Source organism: Triticum aestivum, chromosome 5B, assembly GCF_018294505.1.
Source record: "Triticum aestivum cultivar Chinese Spring chromosome 5B, IWGSC CS RefSeq v2.1, whole genome shotgun sequence".
Taxonomy (NCBI): Eukaryota; Viridiplantae; Streptophyta; class Magnoliopsida; order Poales; family Poaceae; genus Triticum; species Triticum aestivum.
This window is the reverse complement of record NC_057807.1, coordinates 487,731,997-487,742,686: the sequence shown is the minus strand read 5'-3', so window position 1 is coordinate 487,742,686 and position 10,690 is coordinate 487,731,997.

Here is a 10,690-nt window from a genome sequence, read left to right as displayed (position 1 = left end):
CCATGACGTTGGCTTTCCCTGGGGTGTAGGTTATTCCTAAGTCGAAGTCTGTGATTAACTCAACCCAACGTCTTTGCCTGAGATTTAAATCTGGTTGGGTGAAAATGTACTTCAGGCTTTGGTGATCAGTGAATATTTCGCAACGGTTACCGAGGAGGTAATGTCGCCAGGTCTTAAGTGCATAGACTACGGCTGCAAGCTCTAGATCATGAGTAGGATAATTCTCCTCATGTGGGTGCAATTGCCGTGAAGCGTAGGCAATTACGTGTCGATCTTGCATGAGAATGCAACCTAGTCCTTGTCGCGAGGCGTCGCAGTAGATAACAAAGTCCTTAGAGAAGTCTGGCGGTACCAGTACGGGAGCAGAGGTCAAGCGTCTTTTCAGTTCCTGAAAGCTGTGCTCACATTGTGGAGTCCATTCGAACTTCTTATCTTTCTTGAGGAGTTCGGTTAGAGGTTTAGCAACTTTGGAGAAGTTTTCGACAAAGCGACGGCAATAGCTCGCTAAGCCTAGAAAACTCCGAACTTGCTTGACCGATTCAGGTGGAGTCCAATTAAGGACGGCTTGAACTCGCTCAGGGTTAACAGCAATACCTTTACCAGATATTACATGACCCAGATAGGTCACTTCTGACAACCAGAATTCACATTTAGAAAATTTGGCATAAAGGCGATGTTCTCGAAGTTTCTTCAACACTAGCCTTAGATGTTCGGCATGTTCTTCCTCGTTCTTGGAGTAGATGAGTATATCATCAAGATAAACTACGACGAATTTATCCAAATACTCCATGAAGATTGAGTTCATTAACCGAGAAAAGGTGGCTGGAGCGTTGGTTAAACCGAAGGACATGACGGTGTACTCGTATTGGCCGTAACGAGTAACAAAGGCCGTTTTAGGGATGTCCCCGTTTCTGATTTTGATTTGATGGTAGCCCAACCTCAAATCCATCTTGGAGAAGACTGAGGATCCAGCGAGCTGATCATACAGGTCGTTGATCCTGGGAAGCGGATATTTGTTCTTGATTGTGACCAAATTGACAGGTCGGTAATCTACAACCATCCGGTCCGTACCATCCTTCTTCTTGACGAATAGGACGGGGCAAGCCCACGGAGATGAGCTAGGTCGGATGAAACCCTTTTTCAAGGACTCATCGAGTTGTTTCTTAAGCTCGGCTAGTTCTAGGGGTGCCATCTTATAAGGTCTTCTAGCAATCGGAACGGTTCCTGGAATGAGGTCTATTACAAACTCAACATCCCTGTCAGGTGGAACACCTAGCAATTCCTCTGGAAAGACATCCGGAAAGTCACGGACTACCGGAACGTCCTCAAGGTCTGGCAAAGGACTGGCGTTAAGAGAATATAATTGTCGCTTGGCTATTCGGGTCAAGACATTGACTATCTTACCCGAAGGGTGAGTGAGTTGAACAGTCCTAGAGAAGCAATCAATTTTGGCATGATGAGCTGACATCCAGTCCATACCCAAAATGATATTAATATCTGAAGATTTAAGGGCTATCAAGGACGCGAGGAAAACAAGTCTGTCGACTTGGATTTCATTTCCATGGCTTACTCTAGAAGTTTGCCATTTGGATCCCGGAGTTTGAATTACCATAGAGGTTGGCATATCACCGAATGCGACGTTATGCAAGCGAGCATAGTTTTCAGATATAAAAGAATGAGAGGCTCTTGTATCAAAAAGAACAGATGCCGGGTGGCAATTAACAAGAAGCGTACCGAGGACGACGTTGGGATCCTCTTGAGCTTCTTCGGCAGAGATACAGTTGACATGGCCACGTGAAGCGGTGACCGGCTTGGCGTGGAATATTTTTCCTGTCGGCTTGCCACGGACAACAGCTTTAGCAGACTGGTTGGGGTTGGTCTGGGGACACTCACGCATATAGTGACCAGATTCCCCACACTTGAAACAAGTCACGGAACTGGTACGTGGAGGAGCATTGTTAGTTGGACCCCCATAGGGCTTGGCTGGAGCAGACTGTTGAACGGGGCGAGGCGCCTGGAAGGATGGCCTCGGTGTGAACCTGGGTGGCAGGGCGGTGTTGGGTACCCACACGCGGCGCTTCTGAGGACCAGCACCGGATGAGGAACCCATGTCACGGCCATGCTTGCGTGTTGCGTCATAGTCAGTCTGACCAGTTTCAGCACTGATGGCTTTGTTGACAAGTTTCTGAAAAGTTGTGCACTCATGCAGACGGAGGTCACGGCGAAGCTCAGGACTAAGGCCCTTACGGAACCTTGCTTGCTTCTTGGCATCGGTAGACACTTCCTCAGTTGCATATCGTGCGAGATTACCAAACTCCCTGCTGTAAGCATCCACAGAAAGTCGGCCTTGGGTGAAACTGCAAAATTCTTCACGTTTACGGTCCATGAGACCCTCCGGAATGTGATGTTCACGGAAAGCCTCGCTGAATTCAGCCCAAGTAGTGACATGGCCCGCTGGGCGCATAGCTCCATAATTCTCCCACCATAAACTGGCGGGGCCTTCAAGATGATATGCAGCAAAGGTGACCTTGTCAGCCTCCGCTACCAGCGCGGAACGCAGTTTATGAGAGATACTGCGAAGCCAGTCATCAGCGTCGAGGGGCTCGACAGAGTGGTGGAACGTGGGTGGATGTAATTTGATGAAATCACTGAGTGACACCACGTTAGTCCTCTGATGGTGTGCTGTGTTCTGTTCAATACGCTCCAACAAACGGTTGGTCTCCCGCTTGTTTCTCTCAGCTTCCATCATAACCTCGGCTAGTGAAGGAGGATGAGGCAGATTTACATTCCTGGCTTCACTGCCTTCGGCCTGCTCTTGAGAAGCAGGGTTAGCGCGCGTGTTGACCATCCTAGGTAAACAAGACAATGATTTAGTCAGGATGATAAAATTCCGACATAGGGTAAAATGTAAGGAATAACTCGAAATGCAAGATGATCATCCGTATGACATGGTAGATACAGAAACTGCTTCTTTATTCCATCGTCATACACACCATACAGGGTTTAGTACAAGACCAACAAGTACTATTATGGTGAAAAGAGGATTACATCTCATCGGAGGCATTTCAAGCTCCTATACATTATTTTTCTACACCTCCGGAGGGAGTACAAACTAGGTCATATCCCACGAGTCACGCGGGACGATAGACGACACAGCTAGTGCGAACTAGTGATACTACCACTAACTCAGACCGATCCGTAGTAGTCCTCGTAGAAGTCACCTCCATAGCCTGGAAGCTCAACATGATCATCCGGAAACAGACGATCTCGCGGAGCTTGTGGACCATAGGGGCTAGGATGAGGCCTTGGACCAACAGACGGTGGCCTGCGGGGACCGCGAGGTGGGGTGATGCCTCCTACATCACGCCAAACCATCACGTCTGGCAGAGCAGATCTCACAGGATAGAGATCGCGCATATCTGAATATCCAGCTTGCACCGCCGGTGCGAACCGAGTCAAAGTGGCCCAGTGGTCAGCACGGGTATTGAAGAGCTCTAACCTTAAGGCCCGATTTTCACGGTCCTTATCCTCGAGCATCTCAGCAGTGGTGCGAGTCCGTGAATCCTCCTGGGTGGGGTCAGCATAGATAGCCTGGAGATACCCTTGTGCTCCCGGAAGTGATCCTGGCATATACCGGAAATCAGAGTCCCGAAATAGACCAGATCTGACTCGCATAATGGTCATCATAGAGTAGGCGGCGTCCTGCACAGCCATCTCAATGGTAACCCCGAGTCCATAAGAGCAGTGAAGAGGCTCGGTGGATCCAGGATAAGATGGAAATATCCTGACAGTGCAGAGATACTGGCTTTGATTAAAGTCTCGGAATTGCTCTTCGACCGTGTACTCAGGATACCAGCGGTATCCAGCCTCAGTCATTACCCTGACCAACTTGGCAGTATGGCCGGGTACATCTAGGCATCGAGTCAGGCGAACCACTTGATTGAGGTCGCGAGTGGCCATCTGAAAGCACAATCATAATGCAAGGGCATTAGAATTTCTAGCAAAATTTCGGCAGCATAACAGCTGTAAATGCTCAAGAAGGATTTTGAGACATTTGACAAAGGATTTCATACACACTCAACATCATCATATCAAAGTTCTAAATCCATTCTAGCAACATAATATGGTAGTAGAACTGAACTAGGCTTGTATCCATCAAACTTATAAGGTACTACTGATCAGTAACACGTGATCCTGATAGAGAGAATAGATCCTAATTCCTTAACCCCCGGTAGAAGAATGGACTGACTCAGATCAGAATGTCATAAGATAAAGGAATAAAAAGAGCCTTACGTTCCAATCCACAAACAATTCCCCTGCATATAACTAAAGAATTTCTAGACTCAACATCGACCAGTTTGGCTTGGAGAACCTACAGGCAGTCCGGCTCTGATGCCAACGCTGTCAGGACCCCGACTCGATGTCACATCGATCTAGCCGGTAACACCTCATATCACCTTGCGGCCTCACGCACGGTATTCCCACGGGTGTCGCCTTACCTTTGCCCGGGACCGTTTGCGCATTTTGGCTCACGTATATGATAGTGTCGCTAGCATCCATATGATAAAGAGCCCGGGCTGACATGACTAGTCGTAAACCCAAAGTGGCACAGACTTACAGGGACAGGCATCCATGACCCAGCTTCGAACGTGTCGGTCATCAGCAAGTGGGTCGGGCTGTAGCACTGGGCTAGCAGGACTCCGGTAAACCGGGCTGTAGCGGGCTAACAGGACTCCGGTACTCATAGCGTGACATTTCCCCAAAGGGACAGACACAGGAACGAAGAAGGACACATGCCGGCCAGCCTAAGTGTTCCAGAGCAGTAGCAAGCTACCATGGCTCAGCGGTAACACTAGGAGACATTTCCCGGTAAGAGAGGCTACTAAAGATAAACAACTAGATAGTCAGATCCCACACATATCAAGCATTTCAATCATACACACAATATGCTCGATATGTGCAAATACAACGAAGCATCACAACATGACTCTACGACACAAGTACTTTATTTAAGGCTCAGGGAGCCATACATAACATACACAAAGGTACGGGTCTCACGACCCAACATAGAAGTCATACAGTCATACAAACCAGCAGCGGAAGTAACTTGTCTGAGTACAGACAACTAGTAAAATAAAAGAGGCTTGGAAAGCCTAACTATACTACGTGGTCCTTCACAAGCTCAGGGTCACCACCTGGGTCTTTAGCCTACTCGTTGATGTCAACGTCTACATAGAACCCATCAGAAGGGGTTGCAGCGTCTTCTGTAAAAATGTAAATTATAGCAACATGAGTACAAAGGTACTCAGCAAGACTTACATCAGATCCTACATACATGCATATTATCAAGAAGGGTTGGTGGAGTTATTGCAGCACGCCAGCTTTGACTCTTGGCTAGACTATCCTACGATACTCCAACTTGAAATGGTTTTGCGCACACGAGTCCACTACTCACCACTTCAATACACTACCGAGGATCCACCTCCGTCTTCCTACGGAAGAGCCATCCTCGGCACTCACACTTATCTTGAGGCTTTTAGCAGTTTCCGTTTACTTGTCTATGAACTGTATAGGCAACCAAGTAGTCCTTTACCGCGGACGCGGCTATTCGAATAGATCATGTTAACCCTGCAGGGGTGTACTTCTTCATACACGCTCTCACCACTTACCGTCGTTTACACGACATGTACTCGGCATCCTTCAAGCGGAAGCCCAACGTGGGTGTCGGCCACGACCTACCTAATCACCTAAGCCTCCAGTCCAGGTTTATCGCCTATCCAGGTTCCATCCGCAGGGAGTCCGGCCGAGGTTTCCCATACGGCCCCGAACGATGTGAACAGGGTTCCCGAGATACCCAACGGGTATTCGGTACACCGTGCCACGTACCTACCGCATCACAGCCCACCCCTACGGTCAGCGCTGTCCACGGCCTCCAGTAGGCTACAAACACCAGAAACTACTTGCAACTCCTAGACGGAGAACTAGGGTGAATAAGAAGCCGAGAGGGTCCATAGGTTTCGGGCCCAATGCATGGTAGTAGCTGATTCTTAAATCACACATACAGATCTCAGTGCTTAAGGTCGGCTTCAATGAAACAACCCACCATGTACTCCTACATGGCCTCTCATCGATACCTTTACCAAATCGTGTTCACCACACCACTCTCATTACCGACATAAACATTTCACTCTAGCCCATCACCCAGATGAACCAGACCTGACACGACTCTAAGCATAGCAGGCATAGCAAGGTAGGAACAACACATACATATGGCTCAAACAACTCCTACACATGCTAGTGGGTTTCATCTAGTTACTGTGGCAATGACAGGTCATGCAGAGGAAATGGGTTCAACTACCGTAGCACACAGCAGTTTGAAACGCGTTGTCTTAATGCAGTAAAAGAGAGCAGGAGCGAGAACATGGGATTGTATCGATATGATCAAATGGTTGGTTGCTTGCCTGATGGGTCGATGCACTGATACGGTTCTTCGTTAGGGTAATCACGGTACTCCTCGGAGGCAGAACCTGTCGCAAAGGACACCGATACACAACCATCACCAAACAATGTGCAACAATATGATGCATGCATGAAACATGGCAATATGAGTGTGTTGGGCTAATGCAACTAAAACCAGAGGGGTTTGAACAAATTTGAATCAAGGATTCAAATTTCAAATTCAAATATGGCCTTTTAAAGTGCTTTTCCTTGTTCTGCTTGAAACATCAATTTAACTTGTTTGATCATGCATGAAAATAGTACAGATGGATAGATTGGATTTTTCTGATCATTTTTCATATATAATTTGTCCAATCTGGAGTTACAGAATAAAAGTTATGAATTTTTGAAGTTTAAATTATATTCTGGAATTTCCTGATTTAAATTAAATCCAGAAAATCAATTACTGCGTCAGCCTGACGTCAGTGTGACGTCAGCAGGTCAACGGAACAGGTCTGGGTCAAACCTGACAGTGGGTCCCGCATGTCAGGGTGATTATTTTAATTAAAACTTAATTAAAACTAATCCTGTTTAATTAACAGGGCTGGGCCCCACCTGTCATTGACTCAGGGGAGTCAATCAGGGTCCACCCGTGGTCAAACCCGGGTCGGCTGCACCGGCGTTTAGCCGCCGGCGAGCCCGACACGGCGGCGGGAGTGGTTTTGGCCATTTCGGCCACCAAATGGGCCGCGGAGACCACCGGAGGGGAGCTGAGGACAAACCGCAGCTCTTGGCGGAGTCCGTTGAGGTCGGGGTGGCCGGAGTTGGCGCCGGCGACGACTTTGGCGGCCACCGGGGTTCGGCCGAAGACGAACTTGACGCTAGAGGGGTCGGTGAGGCTCGGGGAGTGGCTAGCTAGATGCTACGTGACACGGTGAGCATGATGGACACCAGTTTGTGGCCGGAGGATGACCGGGAGCACGTCGGCGACGAGCTCCACGGCGGTGGGTGCGGTTGAGCTCCGGGAGGTTGCTACACGGCTCGGGAGCAAGAACGGAAGGGAGGGGAAGATGGCTAAGCTCACAGTGAGTGCGACGGAGTCCTTGGTGCGGCCGGAGATGGACCGGAGCGACGACGACGTTGAAGGGGATCTCCGGCGACGGTGAGCTCGGGTGAGGTCGGTGCGGTGGACTCGGGCGTTGCGAGCGCTCGGGGCTCGGCTGCTCGATGAAGTGGACAGCGGCGGAGCTCCTGGACACGGTGGCACGGCGTGGGGTGGACGGAGGGCGTGGCTACGGCGAGGGGGCGGCGGCGATGGCGTCGGCCATGGCTGGGGCGTGCGAGGGGGAGGAGCTGGAGAGGAGAGGGGGTGTCTGGGGGGTTCGAGGGAGAGAGGGAGGCCGATCCACGGCGTTAGCCGGGCGAGGGAGGCGGCGAGGCGGCGAGCAGGTGCGTGGCACCCATGCGGTGCTCGCCGTCGAGCACCTGCCTGCCTGCCTGGCCGGCAAGCAGCTCGCTGGCGCGGTGCTGGGCTGGGCCGGCAGGTGGGCCGGTGCTAGGCGACAGGTAAGCTTTTTCATTTTCTTCTGTTTTCTGTTTTTTTAATACTTCTGCAACTTTGTTGAATTAAATAAAATACCTAGGCAACTTCAAAAATCACCAAATTACTCCTGGTCCATAGTTGGATTATTTCCAACATGAAACATTTTAGTTTGGAGGTATTTGAGCATTTAAATATTTTATATAATTTTAAATGCCCAAATTCAAATATTTATGATTTAATTCAAAAACCCTAAGATGGCCTAGGAAAATGTGCACCACTTTTGGCAGAGGTTCTGAACCAAGACAAAAATGATGGGCATTTTAGAAGGGCATTTCAGGTTCATTGAAAAAGTTTTTAGTAAACCCTAGTTGATTTCAGAGGGGACTGGGGGTTCTGTCATCCCCATTTCAAGTTTCTGATGAAAAAGTAAACATGATGCAACACTCTAATGCATGACTAGCTAGGGTGTGACACGACCACGATAAACCCAGACCGCGGCTCAACCGCACCAGGGGCTCTCAAGTGTGTCGTTCTTTTTTCTTTTCTTTTTACCTTTTATTTTTTACACACAGGACTCCGTTTGTCAGAGGCCCTGTCCGGCAGCAGATCTGTCGAACTCACGATGCAACAGCCAGGGAAGGATAAAGGCTACAACGAATATACAGGTGGTCTCCGTTACAAGCATTTTTATACACCAATCTGCAGCCTACCCCTGGAGGGGGGGCATGTTTAACAGTCCCATACCTTGCTTATCGCACTATTTGTATCGTTCTGCATCCGTAGCAGCACTTATTGAATAAAACAATGCAGCACCTTTTTGCTTATAATTGCATTTCCTTTTCATACATATGTTCATTCACGGCATATTGCATTCGTACACTTTGGTACGGCTAATACACATAAGGGGCTTATGTTCCCCGAATCATGGTGTGATGAGTCCGAACACTTTCACAAGTGTGGCACCCCGAACTTATAGCACTATATGCATCGGCTCCGAATCATGTCTTGGGTCAATAGTTGGGTTTGCCCGGCTCCCATGTTTTGGTACCTTATGTTTCGTTATATCAGCTAAGGTAGCACTGGGAGAACCACTGCGATTGCGCCCCAGTTGAGCTGGGTTAACGCCTTAGTGGAGAAAGCTAAAACTTATCGTCATGATGAGGCGAGAGCCGGTCGCTGTTCGAGAGGTTTTTTGCGAGTCCTTAAAGACTTATGCCGCTTAGAGCGAGGAGCCGGATACTGTCCGGCCAAGGCGTGGATAGCGCCCCAAATTCGGCCTTCCGAAGACTAGGGGCTTCGCCAAAATTTAAAATTATAGAATTCTATGGCTAAGTGAGAGTGTTCAAGCATTATAAGTCCGGTTGCCTTGTTCGCTGTGTCGAGCGCCTCCCTAGATGGACCCAAAAATGGGAACAAGAGCACTCGAGTTTATCCCGAACACCCCAGCACTCGTGGCATGGGGGCTGAAGCCGACGACTTGCCATCTCTCAAATTTGATAAACAGCCGCACAGAAGGTAATATTTCAAATTAACAAGCATTGCTTAGCACATATGAACCAAGTTTTCAGCGCACAGGATAACAAAATGCGAGTCTACTCAAATATTACATCTTTGGAGCACTCACCCGCAATAGTGTGGGCGCCCTTCAGCACACTCTTATAATACATCTCGGGTGTGCGATGCTCCTTGCCCTCTGGTGGGGGGTCCGTCACGAGCTTCTGGGCATCCATCTTGCCCCAGTGCACCTTTGCGCGGGCAAGGGCCCGACGGGCACCCTCAATACAGGCGGAGTGCTTGATAACTTCAACCCACGGGCACGCATCCACCAGCCGCCGCACCAGGCCGAAGTAGCTCCCAGGCGTAGCCTCCTTAGGCCACAGCCAAACTATGAGGCCCTTCATGGCCTGTTCGGCCGCCTTGTGGAGCTCGACCAGCTGCTTCAGCTGGTCGCTAAGGGGCACCGGATGTCCGGCCTCAGCATACTGAGACCAGAAGACCTTCTCTGTTGAGCTCCCCTCCTTGGCCCGGTAGAATGCGGCAGCATCGGACACGCTGCGAGGAAGATCCGCGAACGCTCCTGGAGAGCTCCGAATTCGGGTAAGCGACAGGTAATTAACACTCACATGCTTACTTTGCATGAAAAATGGCTTACCCGCTGCTATTTTCTTTACCGCCTCGATCTCCTGGAGGGCCTTGTAGGCTTCAGCCTTAGCGGCTTTGGCACTCTCAAGAGCCATTGCAAGCTCAGACTCTCGAGTCTTCGAGTCACGCTCCAGGCTCTCATGTTTCTTCACGAGATCCTGGAGCTCTTGTTGTACCTCTGCCACCCGCGCCTCCTGTTTCTCTCGCTCGGTGCGCTCCGCAGCCGCATTGCGTTCGGCCGCGGCCACCGCCTCTTTCAGGGCCGCCACCTCGTTAGTGGCCCCTGCAATACCCAAGTTATCCTTGTCATTTTTTTGCAACCAAATCCTTTTCTGTAAGGTACAATTTTCATAAGGTATTACTCACCTTCTTTTTCCTCGAGCTGCTTCTTGGCACAGTCGAGCTCGTTCTCGGACCGCTCGAGGTTTTCCTTCAAAGTATTGACCTCCGCAGTCAGTACGGCGGAGGTCAGCAGCACAGCCTGCAATCCCATATTGACATATTTTCATGACTCCTGCGTTTATCTTTCTAAAGATCCTCAGTCCGGCTTTTCTTTCCGAACACTGA